Genomic DNA, 27,421 nt, shown 5'->3' on the forward strand with positions numbered 1-27,421 from the left:
GGGGCTAGGACTCCAACCTGTAGGATCTGACACTATCTCCAAGTGGAGAGTGTCACACTTGACTTAGAGGAGACTCAGTTCACTACTTGATGTGTAGGAAAACAAACAACAACAACAACAACAAAAACCCACTTATTTGGCCACAGAAGTCTTCTGTGTTAATGATTGCTGTTGTGGTGCCATGAAAGTAGAGAAAAAATTCAGTTAAAGGGGAGAGATTTTTCCATTACAGATAGGAAGTTTTGTAATAGAATGAATAGATATTACAGAAAAGAACTTGGAGGAATTGGAGGCTGATCAAATAGATGAGGTATGAAAGATAGTTATTTTTTTCTGAGTGGATGGGGTGGTGACCTTTGCTAAGGGAACACAGAATACTAACAGGCTGAACAAGATAAAAAATTTCCATCCAGGACAGGTTCACTTTAAGGTGCCTGTGGGCTTATAATGAAAGACATTCATAAATTGGACATACATGTCTAGAGATCGGAAGATGATCCCTCAAATCTTTTCATATACTATAACTTAAATTTATTGAAAAAATTAACTATGGAAACGTTTTTAGTGTTAACTGCCTGCTAGCCATTGGTCTAAATCTAAATAATTAAATGAGTGCATATAAAGTACTTGCAATATGCATTGATCTTGCCTTGAAGTAGCTCATTAACTCAAGAGGGATGTAAGCCATGTTGTCTAACTTACAAAATAGAAAATCAAAATGCCAAACAAAATGTTTAACTTTTAACCTTTTAACTTGTTATGGAGACCCCTCAATCACATCTTCTCAGATAAAATTCCTACTTGTTCAAGTTAGAGGTTCTCGTGGACCCTTTTCCACTCCCTATCTCTCTTGTCTTCTTACCTGAATTTTGGATTATCACAAGCCTGTTCATATCCTGTATAACACAGAGTCAGAGAAAATACCCAGGACTTCACCAAAGTTTTACAAGACCAGCCAGACAATAGCTTGCTGAACAACATCACTCCATTCTCATGAACGTATTTTAAGCTTTTACTCCTCTTGCTACCATTGTTCATCTATTCAACGGTGGCTGATAAATAAATAATGACAACTTATTTTCCTTCTCACAATGTCAACCTTTAATTATGGAATTAACTTATGTATATAACTTAAAAAGTTAAATAATGCCATTGATATGTGTATAAAATACCTGATTTAACTCATTATAAAAATAATGGCTGCTCTGAGAAATTTAATTAGGATTATGTAAAGAATGAAGAGCTATTTATAGGAGTGGATTTATTAATTGGCTTATATGTTTCTATTATTTTATCCAAGGCAGTTTTTAAGATGTAAAATATAATTTGAAAAGAAATGATGAATATTTCCCAACTCTATCTTTTTGAATACTTCATGTGCTTTATCATATAACCTCCCATATAAAACTCTCTAATTCCTATTACATATAGGATCAGTTCCAAACTTCCTAGTTTGAAATTCAGAAAATCTTCCTGATCTGTTAGCCTGAATTTGAACAAAAAAGTCCAGGGACTGGTGACCTATCAAACTGCTCCTTTCCACACTGTTGACATTGCCCCAGTCATGCCTCTTACCTACTCCTCTTTCTTCTCTATTTAAACTCATAACCTTTAGCTCAGTTTCCCTTTCCTAAGAACTTACCTGATCCTCCAAGTCTTTAATGACATCTAGTTATCTTAAGCACTAATTCTCTGCCTTCTCTCATACTCTAATAATATACATAGGTCTGTGACTTCAAGTAGCCTATCAAAGTAAGTGTAGAGAAAGTTGCCAGGAGTGAGCAGGAGATAACAGTTCTATCTTGCCCACCAGAAAAGTCATATTGTTTTAAAGTCTTGGAGGCACTTTTTGATAGATACCGTTTCACGTGGATGGGGTCCAGAGAGGTTTGAAAACTTGCCAAAGCCCTCTCAACTTTTAATGAGAAACTCTATTTGAATCCAATATTGTCTGTCATATGTTCTTCATCCTCTTACCTATGGCCATATTGTAGGAGTATAGGGTTTGAAGTCAGGGTATTAGGATTTAAATTGCAATGCTCCTCATTTTAGCTGTGTGGATGGGTTTAGGAAATGCTATCTAAACTCTTTGCAGAGTGATTTACATACTTACTAGTGGTAAGTTTGTGAGCAAGAACCCTAGACCCTGATACGTAAGTTATGCTCACTTCATAAATAGGGAAATTGAAGCACAGGGAATTTAGGAAACTTGTCCAGAGCCATATAATAAGATACACAACTGGATTGCAATCCTAGGCAGTCAGCCCACACTCTGAACTATTATATTTATTATTATGATAGCTTCTATGGAAAGCTATCATAACCCCTTTAAGCAGCAGGAGATTTCTTATGTATAAAATGGGTATAGGATTGTTTTGAGGATTAAATGGGATGATAAGGAAAAACTAAGCGTAATGACTGGCACATAAAGGAACTAGATAAATTTTTTTTGTTATCTTCGTCATTTATTATACTGTCTGGAGGGCTGGGAGGAAGAGATTCAATATTTTTAACCCACTCAAAAGTGATTCTAAGCATATTTAAATGTTCTACCTCGTATTCATTGATTTGATCATTAAAATGTTAGGCATTTTAAAAGATGGTGAAGAAAGTAAAGGCACTATCAAATATTGACAGATACATGGATTAGTAAAAAATTATATTTAAATCATAATAAATAATGGAGCATTGTTTTACACTTTCATATACAAAGTAGTTCCTTGTGGAAGAAATTTCCTCTTTAGATCTTATATCCATTTAACAGCAGGAACCAACAGTATAATCTGTTGCAGAATCTGAACACTTGCTTTAATCATACTTGCCTATAATAGAGTCATACAAATGTATTTTGGGCCCTATCACGTCAATTTCTATCATTACCTCCTTTACTAATATCTAAATGCTCCACAGGCAGAGTTCTTGGCAGGATTTGGACACTGTAACTCTTTGACCATTTGCAATTCCCCACTGAGAGGGGAAATCAGTTTTTTGTTGAAAGTTAGCTTTGCTTTGTCCCCACCTCCAAATTTGAGCCAGCCTCTCAGTAAATGTATGTCTGTGACTGTAAGGATGTCAAGGCTAGAGTGTACAGCTCGGTCAGTATCAATATCCCTTCTGACAAAAATGAAGGACCTGAAGGTAAACAGGATTATGATGGCCCCCAGTTGAAGACAGAAAGAATTTCAAGATGAGGTTAAAAGGTGTCTCTTTGATCAATATATAAATGTGGTACTAATAAGATTAGGAAGAGTTCTAAATCTCACAAAGCAGACTAATCTTTAACTCCTAATAGCTAAATTGGACTGTGTCGAGTAACATGTTTAAATAAAAAAAAGGGCATAATAATGAAAGGTGGTCTATATGGACTGGAGAATATTAATTGAAGCATAATTACATGCCAGAGGGTTCATTCAGCAATGACTATGGAGGAGACAAATTATATCTGGAAAGTAAGTATTTTAACAATTAGAAAGACAGATTTAGGATACGCTGGGTAAAATTTTCCATAGCTCTTTTCAATTCCTTATATGCCGTTTCATGTCCGAAAACCCATCTGCTTTCCTAGTCTGTTTCATTGATACCTTGATAATACAAAGATTTCTTGAAATAGCAGAAAATAAGGTGATTTGCCAAAAAATAACTCTCATTGTAAATTGGCCATTCTGCTTCTTAAATTGTTTAAATTTGATCAGAATGAATTAGTCACACAGATTTTCTTACTCCCATGATGCATTCATAAAAGTTTGTTTGTGAACCTGCAAAACCAAGAAGAAGTCCTGAACCTGTAGAGATGCCCTCATGGCGATATATGTGGTTTTCAATCTGCTGACTGTTTTCATCTACACTGGAGTTTTCAAATATAGCTGTGCTTTGGATTCACCCTGGTTACTATTAAATGCATCAGTTCATGGGTGACCCTTCAGGCTTGTGGAAGTAGCTAGGGCCTGATACACTGTTATTTAAAAAGCTTTTGAGCTGATCCTGGTGTTATATTTTCTATGCCTTCTGAAAATATGGCCATAGAATAAGGCCCTATTCATGAGAGAAGAGAAACCTGATAAATCAGGGATTGCTTCTCAGTTATGTATATAAATAACAATCTCAAAAAACTGAGAACTAGCCATATTCTTACAAAGAAAAGTTGTGTAAGCAGCATAATTCTCTCAGAGCTCCCCATGGGGTCTCCTCCAGAGACATGGCCTCTAGGAGAGCTTGATGGATGTCTGGTGATGAAAACAATGATGAAATGGCACTAAGACACTAAGATGGAAATTATAGCTGTGGGTGCTTGACAACTCTGTATCAAAAGCTGAATTAGAGCCAGATTAGCTAAGACAATCTCTCAACTTCAAGTAGATCTACCCCTAAATCAAAAGAGGGTGCCCATGATATCCTTCAAGTTATCCAGAAAAGAGTCAAAAATGATTAAATAAAATAGATTCATCCATAAAAGGGAGGATTCATACTACATTTTTGGTAGCTCCTTTAATAACTCCTGAACACAAAGACAAAAGGAATTCTTCACTGTGTTTGGAAAAAATTTGTCATTTAAAATATAACACAAAGATAAAATCCACAGGTGTAACATTAAATAAATGACATTATTTAGTACCAAGGATGGTACTGGAGGTTTTTGCACATGTTGTTGGTCTAGGAGAAAAGGATGTGGATTCCAAGGAACATAAAACTTCTGAGGTATACCACGGGTCTAGTAGGCAAGCCTGTGACTGCAGAGAAGTAAGCTAAATGAGCCAGGGAAGACATGTACCCTGGTGTTGGCAGGCAGGACTTTAAGGTTATAGGTTAGCAATAGCAACCTAAAAATTATAATTTTGTAAAGGTGAATTCCACACCTAAGTCCTCAGTTTTTCTCTGAATTTTATTGGCTTCCATAGTGTGTGTGGATGATCTACATGAGAAGGTTTACGTACAGAGTCCAGTCCTCTTTGCAAAAGTAAGAATTAAGTGAGGGCATATAAATAATATGCCTAGATCTGCTCATACTGGACAAGCAACAATTGTCTCTTATTATTGCACATGCAGAAGCCTAACCTTACCAGGAGATTTTTGCACAATACTATATTTAATATTTAATAATACAAGTTAGTATTTACACTTTAAAAAGTCACTGATAAAAACAAAGTCCAAGCTGTTGGAGTCACCAGTGCTTTCTGGAAAGTTAGGCCAACACGGTGAAACTCATCAATACTACAGCACACTGAATCTAAAAAAACGATGAAAGTAATATTCCATCCAAGATTGTGCAGACACTGTCATCAAAACTAATAAACATTTATTGCAAAAGATTATTGGGAAGCTTCCAGGAGCTGTTTTCTCCTAGGGAAATATGAATTTACAGGAACTATGGTTTAAAGGAAATTCTATCACCCATCATATTTTAGGCTGAGAAATGACCAATAGGGGACAGTGTAAGTGGTGGCACTTATGAAACAGGAAGTCAGCACTTGACAGCCATTTTATTACACCTTGAACATATTGAAGAAATAAATCATAAAGGTCGCAAAGAATTTGGGCTTTTGAAATCTGGGCTTGGGAGCAAGAGCCAAAGTCTATGGAGATTACGGATATGTATTCTAGGCACTGTACACATTTGAGTTGCTCCAGGCGTTAGTAAGGTTCTGGCAGTCAAGCATCCCCCGGGCTTCACCAGGGAGGAATGAGCAGGACGATAGCTTTGGACTTAACAGAACTGCCACGATCTTTGAATTGCCCTCAGCAAACAAAGCAAACTGCCTGCTTCTTTACTCTTGCTCCTGATACTTCAAATTTCCACAACAAACATTGATTTAATTATAATTATGGGATTTTGCTTTTCCCTGGTGTGAGTTCTAGAAAAAATAAAATTCCTTGTTCTTGTTCTGATGATGAAGGGTACATAAGCAAGTCTAACCATTCAGCGGGCTGGAGGTCGGGGGGAAGTATATAAATGTAGGTTGCCAGACGAGACTATTTGTAGATATAGTACATTGAGTTATATATTTCTTTAGGCAGGACTAGCTAACAGTATGAAATGCTTATTCATATTTGTTATATCCAAGTTTTCTTTTTCCATGCCTTCTCTTGTCCTATAATATATTGTTCTAATCAGCAGATCTATTTTCTGCCCTCTTTGATACCACAATCTTACTTATTGTTTGAGTTAAATCACAGAAGCCTCTAGCCCTTGGCTTTCTCAAAGTGAAGCACTATATATAAAATGAGTTACTGCAAATAAGACAAGGGCCAGTGCCATAAACCTGTCAACCTCATCTCCAGGATTTTCGTTCCAAATAGCACTACGCACTTTCTTAATATTACTTCGCTTTGAAAAAGGACAAGCTTCCATTAAAGTTAGGCATCTATGAATCTCATGTTTCAACACAATCCCAATAACACAAAGGAACTGGGAATATTAAACATGGATCATGCATGCACATGCATTAAACTGGCATTCAATATTTAGTTACCGTGAGAAGCAGGTGGCATTTAGTGTGGGTTTAAGATTAGGGGTATAGCACCTTATAGTTTTCCATACTCCACCCAGGAACATCAAATAATTATGGGGCAGCAGATCAATATTTTCTCTGGCAATGCAGCTAATCTTCCAAGTGATTGACACTTTTGTTTTTATTTTTATTTTTTGTATATCATCTAAGGCAGAACTAGATGTAGCAAAGGGCTTGGGCCAAGAAACTAAAATGAGCTCAGAAGCCAACCATCCTTGAGAAGGTTTTGGTGTGTCTTGCCTGGGCAACATATAATAGAATTTTGGACTTTCTGGATCTGTATGAGAAGAGGCAACGTACAGTGAACAAACAAAGCAAACTAGAAATGTATCAGGCAGATTTTAATTTTGGCATAGCATCTGGTAAATGTATTATCTCTAAATTAAAGTGGTAATTAAACCAAGATAGAATGAACTGAGTAGTGGCTTAGCAGCCAAATAATTTGCTGTCATGCTACACAGTTGAGAAGCACAAGTTTGGTTGTGACTTTGTTGATAGTAATGTTGATGTGTCCTTTTTTTTATGTATTTCAAATATCAAATGATTCAAATCACTTGAACGTACAGTGATACAAAAATTACCTTTGAATCCATGAAAGGATGATCAACTAAGTGACTGGCATGAGAAGCCCAGGTGTGAATTACTATTCTTAGACATAAAGATCCTACATTATCTGTTATTCAGGGAATAATCCAGCTTTAGAGTCACCCGGGAGCTTGCAAGAAATGCAGACACTAAAGACTCTGTCCCAGACCTACTAAATTAGATTCTAATTTGAACAAGATAATTTAAAGGTACATTGAAGTTTGAGATGCACTTATGTACTACACTCAGAAGATTTGATATGTCCTTGTGTGTGTATGTGAGTGGGCAGGACATATACACAAGAATCATTCATAAACACCACACTGTCATTGAAAATTCAAGTCTATAAAAAATAACTGTTTCTCGTCAGGTGCAGTGTCTCATGCCTGTAATTCCAGCACTTTGGGAGACCACGGTGGGCAGCTTGCTTGAGCCCAGGAATTCGAGACCAGCCTGGGCAAGATGGCAAAACCCTGTCTCTATAAAAAATGCAAAAATTACCCAGGCATGGTGGTGTGCACCTGTAGTTTCAGCTACTCGGGAGGCTGAGGTGGGAGAATTACTTGAGCCTGGAAGGTCGAGACTGCAGTAAGTTGTAATTGCACCACTGCACTCTAGCCTGAGGATACAAAGTGAGAACTGTCTCAACAACAACAAAAAATAGTTTATTTTTCAATACTTTGAAGCCTTGAGCCTATTACTAATATTGTTCACTGTCTCCTGCTCCTCAGGAACCACTCATCTCCAATCTTCAACACAGCTGCTCTTCCCTACTGGTCCCACACCAAAAACAAGCTTGCACGGAGGCCATAGGCTTGAAGAATGCATGGAAATGAAAAGAGGAATGACATGACCATCTTTTTAAGATAGTAGAAGTCACTGTTAGTATTTATTGAGGACATACAATGTGCGAGTCTTTCTTGCAAGGATTTAATATACATCATCTCATTTATCCCCACAATGTCACTATGACATGGGTATAATTATTTATCTGTTTTGTGGATGTCAACAGTGAGTTTCAGAAACTTTAAATAATTAGCTATGGGCATAAAGCTAACATAAGGTAGAAGCAGACTTCATTCAAAACCACAATGTTATTCTTGCTTTGGATGGAGTATTCAAATTTTACACTGGTTCAAGCTTGAGTGATATCAGGAGGTAATAGCAGTTATCATAGACAAGATATACATGAGAAATTGGACTAGTATAGCATAATTAGGTTAGAAACAGGACAGCAAACAGAATGAAGAGTTCACTGATCTCTCCGCCTATCTAAATTAATTCAATTTTTCATCTTGCATACCAAACTTCCAGCACTTATAACTGATGGACAATTATGAAATATCTCCTTTCGAACTTCAGCAAACATTTATTTGATGTAAATTACTTTGACCACTTACTAACTTGACTTGTTTTATTGTTCTATGAAATGCGAAATTTCTCCAGTTAAACTGTGACCTCCTTGTGGGGATGAGAATCATTGCTACCCTTTTTCTCTTTTATTTTACAGAAAAGACAGCATATGTCCTGGCTTTAGCTTTTGTTTAACATGCTTATGGATCAATTGCCTATCAGATTCTGGACAACTCTTGATTTTAAGGGATGTCCTAGAGTGGGTCCAGGATTTAGACATGTGCAACAAGTGGAAAGTAACCCCACCTGGGAGGGTAAGAAGGCCAGGAAGTTCCAGAAAGTTTATGTCAGGGACAATTAGGCTTGAAGCACAGTCTTTATTCTGTTTGTGAACTGAAGTTCATCCATGACAACACAGCATGTTAGCTAAATAATTAACTTGAAAAGATCTGAGAGGTATTTTATAGAGAGCAGTAGAATTTTAGATCTAAAGCAAACTTTAGAGAGGATAGCATTCCAACTCCCTGAATCAGAAATCAGAGTTCATAGAGAATAAGAGAGTTATCCAATGTAGCAAAGCAAAACTCAAAATAGAATCAAGGTCTCCTGATACCCTGTCCAGTATTACTCTGCCATATAATGCTATCTTCACAGCCAAGCACATTTGATGTTATGACTGAGTAATAAAACTTCCTCATTAGAAGGGAGTCTGAAGGCCACTAATCTTGTAATGAAACACTTGATTCCAAGTTCCACAATACAGTCACAATGACACCAGAATAATCCAGCAGATAAAACTGCACTTATAGTTAAGGGCCCGCATGGTTAGCAATGGGATTGAGAAATGCCATGAAAGAATTAGCTATGCCTTCATATTATTCCAGAATGTGTCGGGTCTGGTGTCCATTACCAAGCCGGATGCCAATGATGGGATCCAGCCAATGATGCCAATGATGTTATTGAGAAAAGGATTAATTCACATTGAAACTTTCAAAATATGGACCTATAAAAACAAATTGAAATGCACCCCAGTCATCCAAAGATCATTTAGAAAAAAAAAAAAATAATAAGTAGATGAACTAAAACACAATGACTACAGATTTTCTCTGGTGTATATAGGAGAAAACAGATCTTGTGCCTTTTATACTGACAATCAAAATTGGCCCTTATTTGGCTCTGTTACATGTAAAACCAGGTATTTTAGATCATTCCAACATGAGGAAAGCATCATTGTTACCCCTACAGTTTATAATGAGTATAGTAGAGAGCAGATGCCCAGTATTTTTTTTGAATGCTTCTAATAGCAACTAAATAATTGAGCATGGCATACCCATAGCGAGTGTTTCCATGCACTCATTTAATGTATTATAACAATCCCTGTGACCAAGATATTATAATAGCTACATTATATATAACGAAATTGAGGCTCAAATATACTGTAAGGTAAGTAGAACAGTGTAACATAGTTGATAAATGATCAAGACAGAATTTGATTTCAAGTTTGCCAGATTCTAAAACCAGTCCTCTCAGCCGTTTTAAGATGGTTTATTTATTGGCTCTCTAAGACATTTCGCGTTTCCTCATTTTTTTTTTTTTGAGACGGAGTCTCACTGTGCCGCCCAGGCTGGAGTGCAGTGGTGCGATCTCGGCTCACTGCAAGCTCCGCCTCCCGGGTTCACGCCATTCTCCTGCCTCAGCCTCCCGAGTAGCTGGGACTACAGGCGCCCGCCACTATGCCCGGCTAATTTTTTTGTATTTTTAGTAGACACAGGGTTTCACTGTGTTAGCTAGGATGGTCTCGATCTCCTGACCTCGTGATCCGCCCACCTTGGCCTCCCAAAGTGCTGGGATTACAGGCGTGAGCCACCGCACCTGGCCTCTTCATTTTTTCAAAATATTGATTTTACAATTATTTTCACTAGAGTAATGTATAATAGTAATCCATAAAATAGTCTACCATTTCTCAGTATTTTCTCAAACTTCTTTGATTCATACATATTAACATATTCACAGAAAGCTCAGGGCCCTCTTATCCCTTGCAGGCAAATAATAAGCAACGGATATCAGACTCTTTTTCAGGGTTCAGTACGCTACAGATGATAGCAAGAGGAGACAGACAAATTCGTAGGCAGACAGTGACAAGGGCCCTGTGAAACCTGACCTTCAAGCCAAGAACAATCTAAAGCCTAAAAACCGAACTGCCAGTTCTGGATAGAGGCCATGACCTGAGGGAGAACTTTCATCTGTCTTACCCACTCTTTCTCGATTGGTTCCTTCTGAATGATGCCTTTTAACCAATCGAATGGTGCTTTTTCCAAGACCACCCATGGACCAATCAGCAAGTAGTCCCCCATTCTAAGCTCATAAAACCCTCCCACTGAGCCTCACAGAAGGCAGCCCACTTTCAGATTCCCTCTTCCTGCTGAGAGCTAGTTTTCTGTTGCTCTGTAAAATTGTACTCTGCCTTACTCACTCACCAGCATCTGGGTACCTCATTCCTCTTTGTTGCAGAACAAGAACATAGTACTCGCTGAACTGAGGGAGTGAAAAAGATCCAACGCTCCTGTCCAGTGCCGGCAGTGGGAGTAAAAGAGCCATCATTCTCCCTCCCACTCACCAACCAATGGGAGAAAAGAAGCTGCTGGTGGCCACTCTCTCTAGCCCACCAAAGAGCAGGAGAGAAGAAGCCACAGGATGGCTCTCCCTCCCACTTGCTGAGCTACAGGAGTGAAGAAGGGAAGCTCCTGGACACTACTTTCCCCAGCTCACTGAATTAGGGGAGCAAAAAAGCTGCAACATAGGGAGGTTTACATGCATTTAAGGTTTCATATGAGCTACTATGCAGATATTCAGGACATGGATAGATGGAAAAAAAAAGACATTTTGCTGTGTGAAGTACTATGACAATCCTCACGATTTCCTAAAAAAAAATTGAGAGTAAATGTCTATACTTTACTTCAAGACAAAAAAGAGGTAATTCCTTAGGATGGGCAGTTGTGACCCAGTTACAAATAAAAACATCACAGTTCCTCCTCCTCTATACATTCTACATATTCCTATACAGTACAGTCTGTAATCCACTATTCTTAGTGGCTGAAAAGATTTTGATGAGATTTATTTTCTATAGCTTAGAACATATGAATTATGAATATTAATGTTCTAGTGAGGATAAATATTGGATAATAGTATTAAATATGAATTCTCAAATTACATGCATAGCTTCAGAGACTTTGATAAGCTACCCTTTGTCCTCAGGAGAACCACTAAATTGATGAGCTCCGCAAGATCAGATCACTAGTTTAAATAGCCTCTCTATCAGTCTGGAGTATCTAGAACAGAGTTGGGAAAAGTTAACATACTTTTGATAAATATGAGTCTTATTTGACAGGATAAAATGACCACCTGTTTAAGTATGGACAAGTGATATAATATCAACTGGGCACATAATAAGAAAAAAGTAATTCCGACATGCAACTGGGGATTCAGAGTGACATATAATGCTTTAATTAGATAAAGGCATTCTAACAGAAATATGATATTGAAAACTTAGAGGGTGTGGGGCTATCAATACAACTGGACTTTATTAATAAGAATTGGAAAGTTATGGTTATATTTTTAAAAGGAAAAGTTAGGGACACACCAAAGTGATGGACATGGCAAAGAGATAGCTGTGGTAGTTATATATTTTCCTTGAGGGTTATAACCATAGAAAGAAGTTCACAACAGAACAGATTTAAATCAAACTATGCAGATTAAATTATGCCTGGACTCATGCCTTTCTTTAAAAAGTTGTTCAGTAAATATTAGTAGATTTGAGTAAAAAAAGAGATAATACATCTTATACATTTCAATACGGAATCATTATATCGTCAATTTATCTTGGAGAAGGGGTGGTTTAAAACAAGATTCACCATACTTGTGTCAGGAGTTTTTCTCACAGCCAGCCATCAAAAGCACAGAGTTCTATGCCCGTAGCCTGGTGTGTTGACCAATATTGGCTAACTTACTTGGCTCCACTGGTGACTTTGGGGCTAAACAAGTAGCCAATTTCTTGTTTATACACAGGAATATAAACCCAATAACTTTCCATTTGTGTAAGAACATATTTGAGGACATTGATAACCCTTATGCATTAACAATTTTAACACAAGTCATTTATTTTACTCCCCTTTTGAATTTTTTTTTTTTTTTTTTTTTTTTTTATTATACTTTAAGTTCTAGGGTACATGTGCATAACGTGCAGGTTTGTTACATATGTATACTTATGCCATGTTGGTGTGCTGCACCCATCAACTCGTCAGCACCCATCAATTCATCATTTACATCATGTATAACTCACCAATGCAATCCCTCCCTCCTCCCCCCTCCCCATGATAGACCCCAGTGTGTGATGTTCCCCTTCCCGAGTCCAAGTGATCTCATTGTTCAGTTCCCACCTATGAGTGAGAACATGCGGTGTTTGGTTTTCTCTTCTTGTGATAGTTTGCTAAGAATGATGGTTTCCAGCTGCATCCATGTCCCTACAAAGGACGCAAACTCATCCTTTTTTATGGCTGCATAGTATTCCATGGTGTATATGTGCCACATTTTCTTAATCCAGTCTGTCACAGATGGACATTTGGGTTGATTCCAAGTCTTTGCTATTGTGAATAGTGCCGCAATAAACATACGTGTGCATGTGTCTTTGTAGTAGACTAATTTATAATCCTTTGGGTATATACCCAGTAGTGGGATGGCTGGGTCATATGGTACATCTAGTTCTAGATCCTTGAGGAATTGCCATACTGTTTTCCATAATGGTTGAACTAGTTTACAATCCCACCAACAGTGTAAAAGTGTTCCTATTTCTCCACATCCTCTCCAACACCTGTTGTTTCCTGACTTCTTAATGATTGCCATTCTAACTGGTGTGAGATGGTATCTCATTGTGGTTTTGATTTGCATTTCTCTGATGGCCAGTGATGATGAGCATTTTTTCATGTGTCTGTTGGCTGTATGAATATCTTCTTTTGAGAAATGTCTGTTCATATCCTTTCCCCACTTTTTGATGGGGTTGTTTGTTTTTTTCTCGTATATTTGTTTGAGTTCTTTGTAGATTCTGGATATTAGCCCTTTGTCAGATGAGTAGGTTGCAAAAATTTTCTCCCATTCTGTAGGTTGCCTGTTCACTCTGATGGTAGTTTCTTTTGCTGTGCAGAAGCTCTTTAGTTTAATTAGATCCCATTTGTCAATTTTGGCTTTTGCTGCCGTTGCTTTTGGTGTTTTAGACATGAAGTCCTTGCCCATGCCTATGTCCTGAATGGTACTACCTAGATTTTCTTCTAGGGTTTTGATGGTATTAGGTCTAACATTTAAGTCTCTAATCCATCTTGAATTAATCTTCGTATAAGGGGTAAGGAAAGGATCCAGTTTCAGCTTTCTACTTATGGCTAGCCAATTTTCCCAGCACCATTTATTAAATAGGGAATCCTTTCCCCATTTCTTGTTTCTCTCAGGTTTGTCAAAGATCAGATGGCTGTAGATGTGCGGTATTATTTCTGAGGACTCTGTTCTGTTCCATTGGTCTATATCTCTGTTTTGGTACCAGTACCATGCTGTTTTGGTTACTGTAGCCTTGTAGTATAGTTTGAAGTCAGGTAGCGTGACGCCTCCAGCTTTGTCCTTTTGACTTAGGATTGTCTTGGCAATGCGGGCTCTTTTTTGGTTCCATATGAACTTTAAAGCAGTTTTTTCCAATTCTGTGAAGAAACTCATTGGTAGCTTGATGGGGATGGCATTGAATCTATAAATAACCTTGGGGAGTATGGCCATTTTCACGATATTGATTCTTCCTATCCATGAGCATGGTATGTTCTTCCATTTGTTTGTGTCCTCTTTGATTTCACTGAGCAGTGGTTTGTAGTTCTCCTTGAAGAGGTCCTTTACATCCCTTGTAAGCTGGATTCCTAGGTATTTTATTCTCTTTGAGGCAATTGTGAATGGAAGTTCATTCCTGATTTGGCTCTCTGCTTGTCTGTTGCTGGTGTATAAGAATGCTTGTGATTTTTGCACATTAATTTTGTATCCTGAGACTTTGCTGAAGTTGCTTATCAGCTTAAGGAGATTTTGGGCTGAGACAATGGGGTTTTCTAAATATACAATCATGTCATCTGCAAACAGGGACAATTTGACTTCTTCTTTTCCTAACTGGATACCCTTGATTTCTTTCTCTTGCCTGATTGCCCTAGCCAGAACTTCCAACACTATGTTGAATAGGAGTGGTGAGAGAGGGCATCCCTGTCTTGTGCCAGTTTTCAAAGGGAATTTTTCCAGTTTTTGCCCATTCAGTATGATATTAGCTGTGGGTTTGTCATAAATAGCTCTTATTATTTTGAGGTACGTTCCATCAATACCGAATTTATTGAGCGTTTTTAGCATGAAGGGCTGTTGAATTTTGTCAAAAGCCTTTTCTGCATCTATTGAGACAATCATGTGGTTCTTGTCTTTGGTTCTGTTTATATGCTGGATTACGTTTATTGATTTGCGAATGTTGAACCAGCCTTGCATCCCAGGGATGAAGCCCACTTGATCATGGTGGATAAGCTTTTTGATGTGCTGCTGAATCCGGTTTGCCAGTATTTTATTGAGGATTTTTGCATCAATGTTCATCAGGGATATTGGTCTAAAATTCTCTTTTTTTGTTGTGTCTCTGCCAGGCTTTGGTATCAGGATGATGTTGGCCTCATAAAATGAGTTAGGGAGGATTCCCTCTTTTTCTATTGATTGGAATAGTTTCAGAAGGAATGGTACCAGCTCCTCCTTGTACCTCTGGTAGAATTCAGCTGTGAATCCATCTGGTCCTGGACTTTTTTTGGTGGGTAGGCTATTAATTGTTGCCTCAATTTCAGAGCCTGCTATTGGTCTATTCAGGGATTCAACTTCTTCCTGGTTTAGCCTTGGGAGAGTGTAAGTGTCCAGGAAATTATCCATTTCTTCTAGATTTTCTAGTTGATTTGCGTAGAGGCGTTTATAGTATTCTCTGATGGTAGTTTGTATTTCTGTGGGGTCAGTGGTGATATCCCCTTTATCATTTTTTATTGCATCTATTTGATTCCTCTCTCTTTTTTTCTTTATTAGCCTTGCTAGCGGTCTGTCAATTTTGTTGATCTTTTCAAAAAACCAACTCCTGGATTCATTGATTTTTTGGAGGGTTTTTTGTGTCTCTATCTCCTTCAGTTCTGCTCTGATCTTAGTTATTTCTTGCCTTCTGCTAGCTTTTGAATGTGATTGCTCTTGCCTCTCTAGTTCTTTTAATTGTGATGTTAGAGTGTCAATTGTAGATCTTTCCTGCTTTCTCTTGTGGGCATTTAGTGCTATAAATTTCCCTCTACACACTGCTTTAAATGTGTCCCAGAGATTCTGGTATGTTGTATCTTTGTTCTCATTGGTTTCAAAGAACATCTTTATTTCCGCTTTCATTTCGTTATGTACCCAGTAGTCATTCAGGAGCAGGTTGTTCAGTTTCCATGTAGTTGAGCGGTTTTGATTGAGTTTCTTAGTCCTGAGTTCTAGTTTGATTGCACTGTGGTCTGAGAGACAGTTTGTTATAATTTCTGTTCTTTTACATTTGCTGAGGAGTACTTTACTTCCAATTATGTGGTCAATTTTGGAATAAGTGCGATGTGGTGCTGAGAAGAATGTATATTCTGTTGATTTGGGGTGGAGAGTTCTATAGATGTCTATTAGGTCCGCTTGGTGCAGAGATGAGTTCAATTCCTGGATATCCTTGTTAACTTTCTGTCTCGTTGATCTGTCTGATGTTGACAGCGGAGTGTTGAAGTCTCCCATTATTATTGTATGGGAGTCTAAGTCTCTTTGTAAGTCTCTAAGGACTTGCTTTATGAATCTGGGTGCTCCTGTATTGGGTGCATATATATTTAGGAGAGTTAGCTCTTCCTGTTGAATTGATCCCTTTACCATTATGTAATGGCCTTCTTTGTCTCTTTTGATCTTTGATGGTTTAAAGTCTGTTTTATCAGAGACTAGGATTGCAACCCCTGCTTTTTTTTGTTCTCCATTTGCTTGGTAGATCTTCCTCCATCCCTTTATTTTGAGCCTATGTATGTCTCTGCATGTGAGATGGGTCTTCTGAATACAGCAGACTGATGGGTCTTGACTCTTTATCCAGTTTGCCAGTCTGTGTCTTTTAATTGGAGCATTTAGTCCATTTACATTTAAGGTTAATATTGTTATGTGTGAACTTGATCCTGCCATTATGATATTAACTGGTTATTTTGCTCGTTAGTTGATGCAGTTTCTTCCTAGCCTCGATGGTCTTTACATTTTGCCAAGTTTTTGCGATGGCTGGTACCGGTTGTTCCTTTCCATGTTTAGGGCTTCCTTCAGGGTCTCTTGTAAGGCAGGCCTGGTGGTGACAAAATCTCTAAGCATTTGCTTATCTGTAAAGGATTTTATTTCTCCTTCACTTATGAAACTTAGTTTGGCTGGATATGAAATTCTGGGTTTAAAATTCTTTTCTTTAAGAACGTTGAATATTGGCCCCCACTCTCTTCTGGCTTGTAGAGTTTCTGCCGAGAGATCTGCTGTTAGTCTGATGGGCTTCCCTTTGTGGGTGACCCGACCTTTCTCTCTGGCTGCCCTTAAGATTTTTTCCTTCATTTCAACTTTGGTGAATCTGGCAATTATGTGTCTTGGAGTTGCTCTTCTGGAGGAGTATCTTTGTGGCGTTCTCTGTATTTCCTGAATTTGAATGTTGGCCTGCCCTACTAGGTTGGGGAAGTTCTCCTGGATGATATCCTGAAGAGTGTTTTCCAACTTGGTTCCATTTTCCCCCTCACTTTCAGGCACCCCAATCAGACGTAGATTTGGTCTTTTTACGTAATCCCATACTTCTTGCAGGCTTTGCTCATTTCTTTTTCTTCTTTTTTCTTTTGGTTTCTCTTCTCGCTTCATTTCATTCATTTGATCTTCAATCGCTGATACTCTTTCTTCCAGTTGATCGAGTCGGTTACTGAAGCTTGTGCATTTGTCACGTATTTCTCGTGTCATGGTTTTCATCTCTGTCATTTCGTTTATGATCTTCTCTGCATTAATGAGTCTAGCTGTCAATTCTTCCACTCTTTTTTCAAGATTTTTAGTTTCTTTGCGCTGGGTACGTAATTCCTCCTTTAGCTCTGATAAGTTTGATGGACTGAAGCCTTCTTCTCTCCTCTCGTCCAAGTCATTCTCTGACCAGCTTTGATCCGTTGCTGGTGATGGGCTGCGCTCCTTTGCAGGGGGAGATGCGCTCTTATTTTTTGAATTTCCAGCTTTTCTGCCCTGCTTCTTCCCCATCTTTGTGGTTTTATCTGTCTCTGGTCTTTGATGGTGGTGACGAACTGATGGGGTTTTGGTATAGGTGTCCTTCCTGTTTGATAGTTTTCCTTCTGACAGTCAGAAGGACTCTCTGTTGGTCTGTTGGAGATTGCTTAAGGTCCACTCCAGACCCTGTTTGCCTGGGTATCAGCAGCAGAGGTTGCCGAAGATAGAATATTGCTGAACAGCGAGTGTACCTGTCTGATTCTTCCTTTGGAAGTGTCCTCTCAGGGGTGTACTCCACCCTGTGAGGTGTGGGGTGTCAGACTGCCCCTAGTGGGGGATTTCTCCCAGCTAGGCTACTCAGGGGTCAGGGACACACCTGAGCAGGCAGTCTGTCCGTTCTCAGATCTCAACCTCCGCGTTGGGAGATCCGCGGCTCTCCCCAAAGCTGTCAGACAGAGTCGTTCGCGTCTGCACCGGCTCCCGCTACTTCCCCTGTTGGTCTTCAGCTGTGCGCTGTCCCCAGAGGTGGAGACTACAGAGACAGGCAGGCTTCCTTGAGCTGCTGTGAGCTCCACCCAGTTCGAGCTTCCCAGCGGCTTTGTTTACCTACTTAAGCCTCAGCAATGGCGGGCGCCCCTCCCCCAGCCTCGCTGCTGCCTTGCGGATAGATCGCGGCAGACTGCTGTGTTAGCAGTGAGGGAGGCTTCGTGGGCGTGGGACCCTCCCGGCCAGGTGTGGGATATATTCTCCTGGAATGCCTGTATGCTTACAGCGCAGTATTGGGGTGGGAGTTACCCGATTTTCCAGGTGTTGTGTGTCTCAGTTCCCCTGGCTAGGAAAACGGATCCCCTTCCCCCTTGCGCTTCCAGGTGAGGCGATGCCTCGCCCTGCTTCAGCTCTCGCTGGTCAGGCTGCAGCAGCTGACCAGCACCGATTGTCCGGCACTCCCTAGTGAGATGACCCCAGTACCTCAGTTGAAAATGCAGAAATCACCGGTCTTCCGTGTCGCTCGCGCTGGGAGTTGGAGACTGGAGTTGTTCCTATTCGGCCATCTTGCTCCGCCCCCCTTGAAATTAATTTTAAATTTGTTGGAGTTTTATGGATGCTTCTTTAGTAATAGGTTCCATTCAGGAATCCAATGAAATGCCTTTAAACTTCAGTTTTGAGTCTTAAGTTATTTTTTTTTTATTTAGCATACAGCTTTTTCTGGAAATCTTAATTACATAAAATACAGTTCTTATGTGACAGCTTAGAACATTCACAAAAATGAGAACTAAAATATTTTTCTCAAAATCAAGGATTGCATATTTCTTTCATTTTGTTACTAAGCAGATAACCAGCCATGTTATGTCAGTAAGTCAAAAGTGGGCTGCGAGAACGATTATGAAAATGTCTATTAGGTACCAACAAGAGCTGAGAGGTCATAGGGAGGAGTAAGACCTCATCCAGATGACAACTCCTCATTAGAGAATTCCAGTGTCTTAAAGTAAAAGGCGTGTTAAAACTCCAATCATTGGTTTTACAGATGAAAAATTTATGTCCAGAGAAAATAAAGGATTTGGTTAGGGGCTAACAAGCTCAGCAGTGACAATACTGGAAGCAGAAACAAGATTTCATGGCTTCCTTAACATTTATTCAATAAAGTCTTATAAAGTAATAGATGGATGCCCTCATAAGGTGATCACAAATTTCAGAACAGAAATAAGTAGAATTCAACCTTGGATTTGTTGAAGGAAAGTGAATTGAGGTAGGAAAAATGCTAGCATCTTCCTTACTACAGAAATCTCAACTCACCAGAAAGTTATATACCAGAATATATAATACACCAATAAAAACATTTGTTAAGCATTGGTTTCAGGTTAGAATAATGCATAGCCTTTTCAGAAGAGAGTTAAGTGCATTTATTATTGGTGAAAATAGCTTATTCCCCTGACTGCAGTAGCTCTAAGTAATGTATATTTTGGAGGTGACAAATTTCTTTTTACATCCTATTACTAAGCAATCGACATTTCACTCAGGATAACACAAGAATTAAATAAAGAGATGCAATTTCAGACAGAATAAAGTACTTAGGATCAGTAGATGGCAGGCAGGTCCCCATAAAACACTGAAAGAACACTAGAGCAATATGATTTCTTGAGCAATTTTTCTTCTGGGTTCATGTGATGTGTTTTAACACAGGTACCCTTAACAATGAAGTTCTGAAAGAACAATGGTCCCTATAAGAACACTTTTCAAAATCTGTCACAATTAGAGCATCAAATTCTCATTCTCAGTAAAATGACTGGCCAGAAGTCACTTTACCTAAAAATTTAACCAAGAATGTTACATTCTGTATTCTTCACAATAACTATTTCTTTATTTTTATTATTTGTTTATTATTTATTTATGAGACTGAGTCTTGCTGTGTCACCCAGGCTAAAGTGCAGTGGTGCAATCTCAGCTCACTGCAACCTCCACCTCCTGGGTTCAAGCAATTCTCCTGCCTCAGCCTCTCCAGTAGCTGGGATTACAGGCATGCACCACCATGCCCGGCTACTTTTTGTATTTTTTTAGTAGAGATGGGATTTCAGCATTTTGGCCAGGCTGGTCTTGAACTCCTGGCCTCATGATCCGCCCACCTCAGCCTCCCAAAGTGGGGCGATTACGGGTGTGAGTCACTGCTCCTAGCCCACAATAACAATTTAAATAGATATAGTTTAGTGAGATGTATCAGGTTTTACTGGATTTCCACATTATAAGCTCTGTTCAGCCTCACTTTCACTTTTTTGAGTTTTTTTTTTTTTTTTTTTTTAATTTTTTTAGAGACATGGTCTCAATCTGTTGCCCAGGTTGGAATGCAGTGTGGCACAATTGTAGCTCACTGTAGTCTAAAACTCCTGGGCTCAAGCAATCCTCCTACTTCAGCCTCCCTACTAGCTGGGACTACAGGCCTGAACCACCAACATCAGCTGTCATTTTCACTGTTTCTAAACATGCAAAGTAAATCACAAAATAGCAACTTATTTCATTTTAACTAAACTTTTTTTTCTGTTTTTGTTTTTATTTTTCTATACTTTCCTTTGGTGTGCACTCATCAGTAGAACTTTCTGAGTCACCGGGAGCAGATCTTCAACCATCTGTACATGCATAGGTACTTTAACAGTAATCAAAGTGTTCTATCTTCTTTATTCACTTGAATTAATGCTATCTCATTTTCACTTTCTTTCATTTTATGAAATGGAAGCGATTAGACAGGTATACCTGCATGCTGTTGAAAATTGTGTGGTAGCAAAACTAAGACAAAAAGAGTAGAGCTAGGTAACTCCCACTTATGTGATCATGGAAGGTTTTATAGAGAACATAACATCTGAGTGAAGACATGAACAATAAATACAATTTAGAAAGGAGGAAGTGGTAGGTGGAAAACTTCAAATATATAAATAATGGCTTAATCCAAAGCAAGTAGTTGGGATAGAAAAAACACATGGTGAGGGTCTGTTTAGTGAGTAGCATTTATGCTGAGGCTATGAAATTATGTCCACAGTAATATTTAATTGTGCTTTAATTTTATGACAATGAATTTTAATTTATAGCTTTATCTCTCAAATTTGAGATTTCAAGGTTCTCCAAAAATTATTTCAATGGTTTCACACCATAGATTTTACCTGATTAGAATCTATGAATTAAAACCTAGAATTTAAGCTAATTCTAGATTAAAAGTTGAGTACTATCTATTTAATTAAACACTTGATGCATCATCATCATTATAAAAAATGTAAGCACATGCACTGAAACCAAGTGGTAAGTCTGGGTTACAAAGTGCTCATCCAGAATGATCTGGAATATGCTTACAATGATTTATGATTGGTTATTTAAGTTAATTCACAAAATTTACAAAGAAAATCCATAGAAAAATTGCATACTCTGATAGTAAGGGTCTGTAAACCACCATTTAAGAAGCTCTGTCTTATAGGCAATTGTACACCATTCGAGTTTAAAAGCACAATCAAATTGGTATTTACAGAAGAAATGATCTAGAGGATTTCATCTTAAGAGACAATTGGGAACATTTGAAATAAAATGTTCATTTAACTAATCTATCAACTATCATATAGATAAGGCTCTAGGTTTCACCTAGATGATACGTGCTAGAGAGACAAAGATAAACACATGGCTGTGTCATAAAGAAGCTCATGGTTTAGTTAGAAGAAAGTCCTCTTGACATATAAGCATAGTAAAATATGGAGATTCAATGGTAGAGAAATTGACAAGGCAGCACCATCTAACCTAACTTGGAGGCCAGAGAAGACTGGTTAGGCTAAGGATTAAGCAATGCATACAAACTATATTTAAGCATGTGTTTGGACATGCGTTTAGAAATGAGGTGGAGCTTTCAAAGAAGAAAGGACAGTATGGATCAATGTTCCTCTGATGTTTCTAAAGTGAACAATTGGAAGCAGGGGTTTCGTAGGAATAAGACTGAAAATGTAGACAGCAACTAGCTCCCTGTGATTGTAGTAAATTGATGTTAAGGAGTTGATTTTGTCTTTAAGCAATAGTGAGTTCTACGAACCCCGGGAAGCAAGACATGACATAGTTGACTTGGCATTCAGTAAGATAACTATAAGGAGAAGAATAGCAAAGAAGAAAGACAGAAGACTAGTTCAATAACATTCACAGTAATGATAACTTTCTGGGATACAGCATGAGTGATAGAGATGAGTAACTGATGAACAAAAATCATATTCAAAAGGTAAAACTAGTTAGTAGGACACCACACACACATAAGGAGTGACTAAAAGGAAAAAAATTTAAGCATCAGCTATTATATTTCCAGCTTATTGGGTATATATAAATTGAAAACAAAAATGTTGACAAAAGGAGTCAAACTCTGTAAAATATTTGAAAAGATTATTCTGAGTCCACTATGAGTGACCATGCACATGGCACAGCCCAACATTGAGTGACCGTGTGCATTATATGCCCCTTGGGGAAACCTGAGAACATATTCTCAAGGTGGTCAGGGCACAGCCTAGTCTTATACATTTTTGGGAGACATGAGATATCAATCAAATACATGTAAGATACACATGGGTTCGGTACAGAAAAGTGGAATAGCTCAAATCAGGGCTGAGAGGAGAGAGTTCATTCAGATGATTGGAAAGGAGAGGGACTTAGAATTTTATTTTTGGTATGCAAGACTATTCTGAGAAGAGAAAATAATTAAGAAAATAAAATGATCAGTTTAGTTTTTGACGTGTTGATTGTGTAAGGCCTGTGAGACATCCAAGGCTCTAACAGGAGACACAATACAAACTTGAAATTTGGGCAATGCTGCATGACCTGGAAATACAATTGTAAGATTCAACAAGTATTAGTACTTGACTAATATGATGAGGATATATAAGATAGCTACAATTTATTGAGTAATTACAAGAGGCTGGACTCTCCGAAGTTCCTTAAATGAATTATCTCATTTAAGACTCAGAATAAACGTGTGGAATAGGTACAGATGAGTAAACTGAAGATTTGATGTCAAGAGGTAAATTGTCCAAGATCACACAGGTAGTTAGGGTTAGAGCTCAGACTCAGGCTTGGGAAAGCTGACATCAGGGGATTTACTTATAATAACTAGGTTAACCATCTGAAACATGGATTCTCTGAGAGAGTGTATAATGGAGCTTTGGACAATAGCAGAAACCTATGGAACAGCAGCAATTTTATATTTTACATTTATTATTTTATTGGAAAATGAGCCTATGAGCACATAGAGAACAGAAAGATCCATAGCAAACCAGGAGGCATAGTGTCATGGGCATCAAGAACCTAGAGAAGGATGCAGTGATCAATTGCATAACTGCATCTGGGAGGCCAGTAGAAAGGTAATATTGCTTTGGCAATTGAGAGAAGATAGTCAGGAAATTCTGCACAATGCCTTCACAGTCTAGCTTCAGTAGATTTTGGAATTTAAATGATATTGCAAATGGTAAGGTAGTAATTGATTGATGTGACTACAGCTACTTTTTTAAAAGTTCATACATAGAAAAGAGAGACACAAATAAGAAGACAAGAGGCTTCAATTTGTGTTGGTACAGTTTACATGTTTGTGCGATTTTTGAACCTTGCTTCCCTAAACTCAGCATATCAGAGGCATTCGAACCAGGGTGACTCCATCTTGAGTGAGGGTTAGGAAAAATGAGGCTGCGACTTGCGGGCTGCATTCCCAGGAAGTTAGGTATTCCTAGCCTCTAGATGTTTACGGTTAAGGGAACAGTTGATAATATTTACTAAACAGACCCAGACTCAGGAATGTCCTGATATCCCGAAATCTTGAGAACAGAAGCATTCCTTATTTGGCTTTAAAGATAGTATCAATTCTTGCAAAATATAGTAATGAAGAAACGTAATCCTTTATCACAAACCCTTGTAGTAGAGCACATCTCCCTGTGATTTTTGTTGTTGTTTTGTTATCCTATATATAAACAAGCATTTTACCTAGGGTGGGTGTGTTCCTTCTCTTACTATTGGGAACGCCCTACTCTGTCCATGGAGTAGCTATTCTTCTTTTTCTTTTTTTGAGACGGAGTCTTGCTCTGTCGCCCAGGCTGGAGTGCAGTGGCCGAATCTCAGCTCACTGCAAGCTCCGCCTCCCGGGTTTATGCCATTCTCCTGCCTCAGCCTCCCGAGTAGCTGGGACTACAGGCGCCCGCCACCTCGCCTGGCTAATTTTTTGTATTTTTAGTAGAGATGGGGTTTCACCGCGTTAGCCAAGATGGTCTCGATTTCCTGACCTCATGATCCGCCCCTCTCGGCCTCCCAAAGTGCTGGAATTACAGGCGTGAGCCACCGCGCCCGGCCGGAGTTGCTATTTTTCACCACTTTATTTTCTTAATAAACTTGCTTTGGCTTTGCACTGTGGACTCGCCCTGAATTCTTTCTTGTGTGAGATAAAATAACTCTCTTTTGGGGTCTGGATAAGGACCCCTTTCCTGTTACACTCTGAATTGCTCTAAATACGTCTTCGTGTTATCTCTGTTAATTTAGAAATACAATGTTATAATCATCACTTTAATTCCATCTAGACTTGGCTTGTCTCTACCACGTAACCAACCTCCTTGTTTTTGTCTTTACCCTCCTACAGTCTATGCTTCATACAGAAACCAGAGTGACACATGGAAAATACCAATCAAACCCTTTTATATCCCTGCTCATAATTTTCTGATGGCGTCTTATGACACTTCATATAAAATCTGAACTCCTTGCCAAAGACCTACAGACTTCTGGGTTTGGTCCCTACTACATCTGTGACCTTATACCTTAATGATGTCTCTTTCTGGAGTATTCTTTCACCAAATATTCATAAAGCCTTTTTCCTCTCATTTCCTTCAGTTCTCAGCACAGATGCCACTTCCTCAGAGAAGATACCCTTAAGAACAGTAAAATAATAACTTTCTCATCTCTCTCTACCCCTCTTGTTGTGCCTTATTTTTGTCACATTACTTCTCATTACCATTATATTATATTGTATCATATTGTAATATACATTTCTTCTAAAACGTAAGTTCTCTAAGTCCCTGCAGCTAGAAAAGAGCCTTGCACTGAGAAATGCGCAAGTATGTATGCCAAATGAATGAGCAAAGGAAGGAAAGCAGGTTTATGGCAATGTTGCATATTGCTAGGAAAATAAGAGCTGGGGAACTTATTACTTTAGAAGTTTTATTCAACTGGAAAATAATTTTTCATGGCTCTATTTAAGGAAGCATATCACCATACAGTCAAATAGACAATATGGGTTAGAGGAATTGGTAATCAACAGATTACAATCCTTTCATCAGGACCTGAAAGCTGAAGAATGTAAAGAAAAGCTATAATCACAATTTCTCTTTCTTCCCTTCTGCTTTTAGAAGTATTTCAGGAGACAAAAGCCTATGGTGATCCTCTATTTTCTTCATTTATATTAATGGAAAGCTATAATGGAGAAAGCAGTAATAAGGACGATGATTTCGATTCAGCTCAGTAAAACTACAGTGAGTCCCTGAGTGCCAAGGACTGTGCTAGAAACAAACAGCGAAGTGCCATTTCAAAGAAAGAAACATGATGAGCTGAGAATCACATTCGTTCACAGGTCACACAGGATGTATTTTTAACCAGAGCGAATGCAGTAGAGGATAAGGGAAGCAGCTTTTGTTGATCTTGTTATTTATATGAAAACATAATCTGCCTGTTTAGCACAGTGCTCATTAAGTGCATCAGCTATTATGTAGTGAATTTTTCCAACACAATGAATATATTCAGCCGAAAATTACCAAAGCAACCATCTTATAGAATGATAATGCCTGTGAGAAACACAGCAGCAATCCAGTCAGTTAAATGTCTGCCCATAGATTTGGGTATTGCTATAACAGTCCACATGCTTTTTGCAATTACAAGCCAGCTCCATATTTATCAGTTTATTTTCTGTATACAGCCAGTTTTGTCATCCCTTAGACCTTGTGAAAAAGCTGGTAATTAACCTTTTCTGGTTACACTTGTATAAAATGTGACTGAAACAACCTAATACAGGAACAAAAAAAGACCATTGGCTTTTCTTGGTATTCTCACGGGTTCAAAGTGAAATGTGTATTTTTACCAATAATGTTTGGGTTTCTCCATCTCAGCGATATAAATCTTGCAGACTATTCTGTTGCATCTATAAGCAAGGGAAATTTTTAATTGTGAGGTTTGCTTTAGTGGTTCAGTTTCTCTGAAATTTAGAAGTAAACATTTTTTAGAAGTCCTGAATAGTCTCCCTTTTCAAAACCATCTTGGTGTCAGGCTTGTTTTTATGATCACTCTGAATTGTTAGAATCTGATGCTTTTATTTCAACTCTAACCTGTATATATCAAAATATATGCAACTACATCCCAGGTTCTTAACTGGCAACTGGCGGTGGAATGTGTGTACGTGTGTGTGTGTATGTGTGTGTGTGTGTGTGTGTGTGTGTGTGTGTGTGTTGGTGGGCAGGGGGCAAGGCTGTGATTTTGAATGGGACAAAAAGAACATCTTCATTTCTAACTAACAACTGGAGGATACCCTTTCCAAATGAATCTCTGATTGACAGTTGGCATTTTCTTCCATTGTTAATATACCTACCCTACTGGAGTACTATTAGCAGTATCCGTGGCTTTGTTACCAATACATATGTGCGCTTTTTGAATCATCTCCAGGTTGTGCAGATATCTCAAGGTGTTGCTAATGATTATCAATATCTTAAAATTACAGTAGTTATTTTCTCTTCTGATAGATCTTATCCAATGTGTGAGTAAGGAAGCATTTATATTACTGTATTACATTTGCTAATAGTTTGACAAATTATTTTAATACAATTGGTTTTCTTTATAATTCTACCTTCTTTATTTTGTGTTTAAAAGCATTATTAAGAGGAGAGGTTCTATAGATTTCATCAGACTCCTAAAGGTATCTATGATTCAAAATGTGACAGGTGAACTGCAGGCATACGATACCTTTTTTTGTTCACTTATTCTCCTTCTGAATCTCACTATTATCAAAAGAATGATCAGTTTTCAGAAAATTCATTCATGCCTCTGGATATCCTAGTTTGTGTTTGTTGTTGCTGTTGTTTTGTTTTTGAGATGGAGTCTCGCTGTGTTGCCCAGGCTGAAGTGCAGTGGTGTGATCTCAGCTCACTGCAACA

General features: G+C 38.4%; 1 protein-coding gene across 1 annotated transcript in view; it reads right to left on the reverse strand.

Moving 5' to 3' along the window:
* RIT2 (Ras like without CAAX 2) overlaps window positions 1-27,421 on the reverse strand; it is a 387,902-nt gene that overhangs the window by 314,526 nt on the left and 45,955 nt on the right. The window lies entirely within an intron of this gene.

Source organism: Rhinopithecus roxellana, chromosome 21, assembly GCF_007565055.1.
Source record: "Rhinopithecus roxellana isolate Shanxi Qingling chromosome 21, ASM756505v1, whole genome shotgun sequence".
Classification (NCBI taxonomy): domain Eukaryota; kingdom Metazoa; phylum Chordata; class Mammalia; order Primates; family Cercopithecidae; genus Rhinopithecus; species Rhinopithecus roxellana.